Source organism: Mandrillus leucophaeus, unplaced genomic scaffold (assembly GCF_000951045.1).
Source record: "Mandrillus leucophaeus isolate KB7577 unplaced genomic scaffold, Mleu.le_1.0 Scaffold9, whole genome shotgun sequence".
Lineage (NCBI taxonomy): Eukaryota > Metazoa > Chordata > Mammalia > Primates > Cercopithecidae > Mandrillus > Mandrillus leucophaeus.
The window spans coordinates 3,484,220-3,493,693 of NW_012109807.1; the positions used below are offsets into that span (position 1 = coordinate 3,484,220).

The 9,474-nt window shown below is 41.5% G+C and overlaps 1 protein-coding gene across 1 annotated transcript in view; it reads right to left on the bottom strand.

Moving 5' to 3' along the window:
- The window catches only part of IL18R1 (interleukin 18 receptor 1), a 49,987-nt gene that overhangs the window by 37,044 nt on the left and 3,469 nt on the right, over positions 1-9,474 (bottom strand). Inside the window, exon 2 of the mRNA XM_011969577.1 lies at positions 3,835-3,952. The gene's annotated coding sequence lies outside the window, so the exon portion shown is untranslated. The remainder of the gene's footprint in view (positions 1-3,834; positions 3,953-9,474) is intronic.

The window sequence follows — 9,474 nt, forward strand, 5'->3', positions numbered from 1 at the left end:
TACATAATGAGCATTTTTCCTGTGTCACAAAACTCTTTGTTAAAACCATTCTAATTGCTACCTAATATTACTTCATGTGGATATATTATCATTTACCAGATGTATTATGCGATAATCACATGACCATCTTCATGGGTAAGGCAGGACGGCTCCGTTTTTTTGCAGCATGGGCTCAGGTGCCAGCCTGGGTAGATTTGAATCTCCATTCTACCCTCTACCAGCTAACCGACTGTGGGCAACTGACTTACCTGTTCTGTGCCTCAATTTTCTTATCCATAGAAGGGGATCATCATACCATCTCCCAGAGCTAATGTGAAGGTTAAATGAGTTACTATTCCAAGTGTCTGGTGAATGGTAATACTACTTAAATGTTAGTTATTATTATTTGTCTACATTTCTTATTATTTCCTAGATGTTACTCCATGGCAGTACAGTGATTGAGTTGAAGACTACATTTAAACCTGACAGATGCATACTGCCAAACTGCATTCCAGAAATGTTGTAATAATTCATATTCTCTCACTCAATAGCACAAGACAGTATCTATGGACCACACCCAGGAGAGCACTGAGCAGCTTTACTTTTAAAATGTAATTAGCCAAAATGGAAAAATGATATCTCATTGTTTTCTGAATTTGCATTTCTTTGGGTATAAATGAGGCAAATATTAATCACATATTATCAGCCATTTTATTTTCATGTTTATGAACCATCTCTTCACGTCTTTTGTCCAGTTCTCAGATGTTTGTCTAACTTGTTGTTTACTTTCTGTCTTTTGTTATGCTAATATATGACAAATTTTAGATTGATGTAGTCACACCGATCACTCTTTTGCTTTGTGATGTTTTCATTACTTTTGAGTGTAGAATATCCTTTCCTGTCGGGGGTCACATAGATGCTTAGGTAGTGTCTTCATTTTTATGACTCGGTATTGTGTTGTTTTGTTTTTATGTTTAGCTTTTCTCATCCACCAACAATTAACTTTCTTGTTTGACATGAAGATAGGGAGTAACTAAACCTACTTGCCCCAAATAGCTACTAATTACTTCTCTACTGTTAATTAAATAATTCCGTATTTCCCCTACGGTTTGCCAACACTACGTTGTCATGTATAAGGCCTCCCTGAGCACTCTACTGAAAGTCTAACACAGCATGCTTGCCCAAGTGCAAACACACACATGCACACACACACACACACATGCTCACACACACCAATGTGCCTCTACCCTCCCACCTTTAGTTTTTCTATTCATAGCACTTATCACTGTCATATTTTCACTTTATGTCTGCTTGTTTGTTATTTGCTGAATTATTGAATGACTTAAATCCATAAACTATACATAATTTTGAATCTAGGTGATCATCTGATCCACTGGCACATCTGCATCATCTACTTTTAAAATGCTTTTTAAAGCATGATATCTTGGAAAGTATGTTTTAGCAACTAATGTGAAGTCTAGGCCACCAGCTCTCACTCAAGTTTGGAAAAAAATCATGATGGCTGGGCTCCACCCAGCGGTCTGGAGGACAGACTGGGCATCCTGATTCCTCAGAACTCCGCAGGTGACTCTAATGTACAGTCAGGTGGAGAGCTGCCGACCTAGGGCATTTATTTGTATTCTTAGGAAAGTAAATTTAATACACCTTAAATGCATATATTTGATGTGTCTAAGACATATTAAATATTTGTACACGTACATATGTACGTACGTGTGTGTACACACACATAACGAATAGTCACAAACTTATCTAAATCACCCAAAGTTGTGAAGTTTTCTCTAAACGAAGAAAAAAAACAGTTTCCTTCCAAAAATGGGGTGACCTAGGCTTAAGGTCAGATCCAAGCTGACCACTCTGTCTCCCAAGGCAGCACAGTAAAAAGCCCTTCCAGAGGGTCCAAACAGTCACCTGAACCCCTGGCTCTGCCCCGTTGCCCTTGTTTATGGGCCCCACCCTGAGAAACTGACCTTTCTCTAAATGTAATTCACAGAAACACATAATGCACAGGGAAAAAGCCGCTTCAAACTCTTTCTAATGAGGAACCTGAGATTTGAGGAAGTGAATTGGCGAGCCTCAGATTACAGCTTTTCACAAGGACACACATGAATCAATGTAGATGCCATAATATAAATCGCTCATTAGCAACACATACGATCGAGCACCTCCCGAGACAAAGTGCCTGGATGAAAATCTTAACACCAGCTTTCTAAAAATGTAATTTTTCTTCTACAGTGTTCCATGCATAGTCGTTTTACTCAGCCTGCAAGATGATAAAACAACCAAACGCAAAGAGGAGAAAACGACCTTGGGGCATAACATACACACGCTTAAACTCTAACAAACAAAAGAATTTGTGTGGAATTTGGCTTCTCATCTGTAAGGCCAAGAAAATCAATGCCACCTCATAGTCCTTGTCACACAAGTGTCTGTTGTTAGCCTTATCCTTCCCCCAACCTAGTGTCGGCAAATCGTGGGCAAATCTGCCTACGCCTGTGCCACCTGGGCTACCCTCCCCACTTCTCCCAGCTGCCAGGTCCCTAGAGTCCTTGCAACTTGGCTCAATATTTGCCTTCTCAAGGAAGCTCTCCAACTGCAACAGCCCCAAATGGTGCATGCCTTTGTCCAAGCCCGTCTCCATCATTCCGCAGGTGTCTCCATCACTCCTGGACTAGCTCCCACTATCTGGTGAGGTCCATGAGGGCAGAGACCCTGCGTTTTCTTTTCTTTCTTTTTTTTTTTTTGAGATAGGGTCTCGCTCTGTCGCCCAGGCTGGAGTGCAGGGGTGCAATCTCTGCTCACTGCAACCTCCGCCTCCCAGGTTCAAGCTATTCTCCTGCCTCAGCCTCCCGAGTAGCTGGGATTACAGATGCATGCCACCATGCCTGCCTAATTTTCTGTATTTTTAGTAGAGATGGGCTTTCACCTTGTTAACTAGGATGGTCTTGATCTCCTGACCTCATGATCCGCCCACCTCAGCCTCCCAAAGTGCTGGGATTATAGGCCCTGACTTTTCAATCCACATTCCTAGACTTCAGCTTTAGTTCTTAGCCTTTGGATGTGTATTTGTGCAGGGAGAGGGAACACACTGTCCCCAAACCCAATTCCCCAAATTTACCCCTCCTAGCCCACCCAAGGCCCTGAGGTTGAGAGGTGTGCTTCCAATAGCAGCACTGTGTATGACACAAAATCGGTACTTGCAAAGGGTCTTGAGAATGAAGCAAGGGAAGTCAGTGAAATAAACACAATAATCTTGGATCGCTATATCTGGCTGCAATTGACACCTCATTAATTTGTCTGATAACAGCAATGCAACCTGCTGGGCTTTTTAACTTCCCAAGGCTGGGCAGAAAAAAGACAAAGGCTCTGGAATCAGAAAAACAGTAGGTTGTGAGTCTGGGATCTACTACTTAGTAGCTGGGTACTCTTGGATAAATGACGGAATTCCTCCTCCCTTTTATTAATAAAAGCATAATAATAGTTCCTATTTCATGTGGCCCTTAGGAGGATTAAGTGAAAATAAAATATCTAAAACTTTTCTACAGTGTCAGGCACATGGTAAGCACTTAAAAAATGACAACTATTGTTATCATTTATTTCAGTTGTTCTCACCTCTCCAGAAAACAATTGGGAACGTCTTAATTTCTAAAACTGTACTTTCAGAGAAAGACTGCATGCTGTCTCATCAATTATTCACACATATTCACACACACACAATCTCTCTCTCTCTCTCTCTCTTAATTGACCTTGTTTTGAGAATCCCTCCCCGGATGGTGGTCTTCCCTTCCCCTGGGGGAGTGGGGAGGGGGTGCGAGTGGCAACAGGGCCCACCCTTACCTTCAGAGGGGCGTCCCCGAGGCTGGGGCGGGGGCGGCAGCTCCTCCTTCACACCAGGTCGTGACTGCGGAGGCCAAGTTCGGAAAGTAGGTGAGAAGCAGCGATCCCCGCCTCCTGACTACCGTGGAAAGTGAAAGAGAGGTGTGATTAAAAAGATAGGGCACCCAGAGAGGGTTACAAAAACAAAAACCAAAAAAGAAGAAGAAGGAAAGAAGTAGGAACAGAAAGAAAGAAGAATGTCAGGGGTTTGGCAGCTCCTGGTTGCTAAACTCGGCCAGTGGAGGCTGCAGGTGGGCGATGCCCGCGGTCGGGCAAAGCTCCGGGTCCCGGCGTGTCGCAGTCTGGGGCGCTCTCAGTCTGGGGCGCTCCCGGGCGTAGAGTCCTCCCTGACTTGGGGGTCCCGGTCTGGGGGCCCTCCGGTCGGGGTGCTCCTCGCAGCGATGCTCCAGGACCGCCTCCTCCACCCAGGCGCCCCGCGTGGAGTTACCGGAGCTACTGGATCGCGGGGTCCGAAGGGCGCAGCTGGAAAACCCAGCGCCTCGCCCTTTCCCCTCGGACGGCGTGGGCCCCAGACGTCTGGCTCTTCCTCCCCAGCCGCGCGGCGCGGGTCCCGGGAAAATCAGGGCGGCAGCCGGGTGACCTGCAGGGCCGGAAGGTGGCGCGCCCGGGCCGCTCGCACGCACCCTGCAGGGCGCTGTTCACAGCAGAGTATCCGAGGAGGGAGGCCAAAGGGGAATGTGTGTTTCTAGATTTTTACTTTGTGGCAGAGCTGTTATTAAACAAAAGGAAAAGGAAAACCCATAGCCGACAGACAAAAGATTTAATGACACAATGATTTTCTTTTTATCCAATCAAGATAATTCACCAAAGAATAAACAAAAATGTGTAGTTATCTCAATAAATGCAAATAAAAGCATCTGACAAAATTCAACACCCTTTTTGAATTAATAACGATTAGAAAACCGAGAGTAGAAATGGCCTTTCTTAATCTGATAAAGAACATCTATAAGAAACCTACAGGTAACTTCACATAATAGTGAAACATTTTGCGTTTTCCTAAGATTAGTGATGAGATAATGATTTTGGCTCCCACCTGGGACAACTGCTTTGCAACAAGTGGAGAAATAAAGATAAAATTAGAAGGCATAAAGACTGAGAAGAAAGAATTAAAACTACCGGTTTTAACAGAGAGCATAATTATATGTAGACCAACCTTTGAAATTTACAAAAGAAACTACTGGAAATACTGAGTTTATCAAGATCATGGAATATAAAAAAAACATAGTAATTCTATATATTAGAGATGGAAACTTGAAAAGTGAAGTTTGTTAAAAATGCCATTTACCATAACATTTAAAAATCAAAATACCAAAGTATAAATTCATTGGATAACGTATGAGATATCTTCTGTGAAAACTACAAAATATTGCTAACAGAGATGAAACATCTAAGTAATAGAGGGATATGCCACGTTTATGGATTGGAAGACTTAAGACATCTATTCTCCACACCGTATATTTTTAGACTCTCTATATCACAGAGTCCATATACTTAATGCAATCCAATCCAAATCCCTGGAAAATTTTTCAAAGAAATTAAGAAGCTCTTTCTAAAATTTATATGAAAATGCAAATAATCTAGGATTGTCTGGACAGAGACAGAGTTTCACTCTTGTTGCCCAGGCTGGAGTAAGTGTAATGACACAATCTTGGCTCACTGCAACCTCCACCTCCCGGGTTCAAGTGATTCTCCTGCCTCAGCCTCCCAAGGAGCTGGGATTACAGGCATGCACCGCCACGTCCGCTTGCTTTCGTATTTTTAGTAGAGACGGGGTTTCTCCATGTTGGTCAGGCTGGTCTTGAACTCCCTACCTCAGGTGATCTGCCCGTCTCGGCCTCCTAAAGTGTTGAAATTACAGGCGTGAGTCACGCGCCCGGCCTGTCCGGATAATCTTGACAAAAGCAAATTGAGAGACTTATACTGACTTGAGGGTTTATAATTAGGCAATAGTAATTACGACAATGTGATATTCGCAGAAACATACAATGCAAAATAGAAAGTAGACTAATAGACCCACACATACCTAGTCAATTGATTTTTTAACAATGCGCCATGTCAATTCAATGGGAAAAAACAGTCTTTCACAAATGTTGCTGGAACAGCTGGGTACCTCTACAGAAGAAGCAGCAGCAGAAAAAAGAACCTCATCCTTCCCTTGTTCTATATACAAGTATTAATTCACCATAGACCATGAACCTAAACATAAAAGCTAGAACCGTAAATATTTCATAAAAATACAGAGAAGACCCTTGGACAGGCAAAAAAAATTCTTAGCTAGGACACAAAAAAACAATAGCCATTTGGGACAAATTGATTAATTGGATATCACCAAAATTAAAAATGTCTACTAAGCAATGACATCACTTAAAAATGAATACATAACCCTGGAAATATTCTCACTTTACATCTATCTGGCAAAGAACAATACATAAATAATTCCTACACATCAACAATATAAAAAGAAATACAATTTAAATAAGGCAAAAGATTTTGCCTTCATTAAAAAAGATATACGAATAGCCAATGAAAACATGGAAAGGGCTCATCATCATTAGTCGGGGAACTTCAAGTTAAGACCATGGTGATATTCATCTAACACCTGTGAAAATTATTAAAATATAAAGAAACTTGACAACACCTGTTATTGATGAGACAATGAAGCAACAGAGCTCTCATACACAACTGGTGGGAATGTAAAGTAGTACAATTAGTTTGCAAAACAATGTATAAGTTTCCCTGAAAGTTAAATATGCACCTACCAAATGACCACCCTTAAGGGTCAACCAAAAAGAAATAAAAACATAAGTCCACAAGTATGTTCATAGGAGCCATATTCATAATAGCAATAAACAGGAAACAATTCACATATTCATCAACAGGAAATACAAAGGAACACACTACTGAATCATGCAAAACATGGATGACTCTTAAAAGTATTGTTGAGTAGAAGTAGCCAGACCCAAAGAAATATAACTTTACTGATACGAATATAAAGATACGACAAAACGAATCCGTGGAGTTAGAAATCAAAACAGTGCTTGCCTGGTAGCACGGTGGAACTTTCTGGGGTGATGGAAATATATCTGGGGTGATAATTACACAGGTATGTTCAACAGTCAGAAATCATCAAACTGAACACTTAGGATCAACGTTTTATTGTATGCTATGCAAACTTGATTCAATTCAAAATAATTGATTTTTTTTCTTAAAATCACAGTCATTTTCACCATGATTGTGTGGCAGATTGTAAGATTTTTTTTCTTACAATCACAGTCATTTTCACCATGATTGTGTGGCAGACATTGAACAAGTTTTGGCTACATTTGTTTTATTCACACTATCTTGTATGGCAGAAGTATGTATTACCGTCACGGTACAGAGGAGGAAATAAGAGAGGTCAGTGGTGGTGCTGGTGTGAGAATCCAGGTCTTCTGGCAGTTTCCTGACCTCATTATGAGTGCACACCCTGAATCATGAGCCACCGCCGCTGAGAAAGCCCTTGGGGTTCACCTTCTCCATCCTCCTATTTTTCAGTTGCAGAAACTGAGCCCCAGGGAGCTCAGGTGACTTGGGAAGTGGTGTGTAAGTTTAGGAAAAGGACAGTGGAGAAAAGAACTCAGCAACTTCAGAGTTTTCCCCAGGCCAGCCCTATCTGAGGCCTCTGGAGTGCTTCTCTCTTCCCTGCGCATTTTCACAATTCCTCTACACCCCATCAGGGTTAGCAAGGAGTGTGCCTTCCTGGGCTACATACATGGCTCCCATCACACCTTCCTTCTCATCCCTCCCAGAGAGGCACTCAGCACACATTCAGAAAATGTAAACGTTGAATACTTGCAAAGGAGCTTATAATATAGATGGTTAAATCATATTTTAAAATAAGAAATATGGGGGCAAACTAAAAACAAAGGTATTAGGGAGCCAAGAAAGAGATCGTTACAAAATCTGTGTAATGATGTCCTATATGCCTGCTGTAGAAAAATCTCAAATTTAACTCTGTGTTTTCAAGTAGCTAATGTGAAGAGGAAAACAAATCAATTCCAAAATTTCCTGGGTCCATAAATCAAAACCACACTTGTCATTCTAGGTGGATGCGAGAGTAAAGACACATCCATTCCCGAGAGAGAGACTGGGGAGAATCTATTCTTTAGTGGTCCTCATTGAGAGAAGTCGGAGAATAGAATTAATATGAAAAGAAATACAGTAAAGTTTTGTGATAATAACTATTGCCATTTATTGAATTCTTACTCTGGCCTACAGATTTTTTAAACATTTGATTAGCACAGAAATCCAAAGGGTTTTATATTATCATAGTTATTTTACCTACGGAAACTAAGCTTTGGAGAAGTTCAGTACTTTGCTGAAGATCACACAGCTGCTAGGCCTACAGAGGATGGCTTGTTGATTCCAAATACTATGATAGTTAGCCATACAATACCCTTTTCATTGACCAATATTTTAGTAATTCAACAAAACCAAATGGTAATCTACAGAAGTAAGGTAGCCAGATTTAGCAAATAAAACTACAAGATCCCCAGCCAAAACTGAGTTTGAGGTCTTCAGATGAAAGTTCATTGTCTGAATTCAACCTCAACAGGTGTCCTGATATTTGTTTGTTTGTTTGTTGTTTTTTTTTTTGGACGGAGTCTCGCTCTGTCGCCCAGGCTGGAGGGCAATGGCACAATCTCTGCTTACTGCAAGCTCCGCCTCCCGGGTTCACGCCATTCTCCTGCCTCATCCTCCCGAGTAGCTGGGACTAAAGGCACCCGCCACCACACCCGGCTAATTTTTTTTTTGTATTTTTAGCAGAGATGGGGTTTCACCCTGTTAGCCAGGATGGTCTCGATCTCCTGACCTCGTGATCTGCCCGCTTCGGCCTCCCAAAGTGCTGGGATTACTGGCGTGTCCTGATATTTTAATACACATTTCCTGTATTTTATCTGGCAACCCAATCTGGGGGTACAGATTAAAGGTATAGGTACCTAGACAAATGAGTAACCATAAGGAATCTTCTAGAGATATGATTTCTCTTAGTACGGATTCTGAAAGGTATTGAATGACAATGAGTTCAAGATGATGATGTCTGTCAACAGTCCAGAGTTCAGTTTTCTTTTGCCAGTGAAATACAGAATCATATACATTATTAAGCAGTTCAACTGAGATAAGCGCTCCATCCACTTACAAAATTTGAAGCACCAACAGGATTCCTATCTGAGGGGACACTTGCAGTAGCTCTGGATCCAGTCCTGGAACCCCCAACGGTGTGTGCTTTCCTTCAGTGCTCTGAGTAAAGTGGCCCTGACTGTAAATTAACTCTATTTTGCCAAAACGGTTTTCTCAAAATGCCCTACTACCTTCATAGAAATGTTACAACAAAATGGTCTCAAATTTGAAAAACATTTTAATAGGATTGTTGCAGAATTTACCAGGGTAGATATTTAAGTTGCATCCATGTAGTACAACTGGGAGATGCAACACTATGAATATTTTTAAATGTTTTAAAACGTTTCAGTGACATGCCACGTTTTTATTATGATGTTTGCAAAACTCCACATGGTATCATCTCAGCTATAAAAATGATAT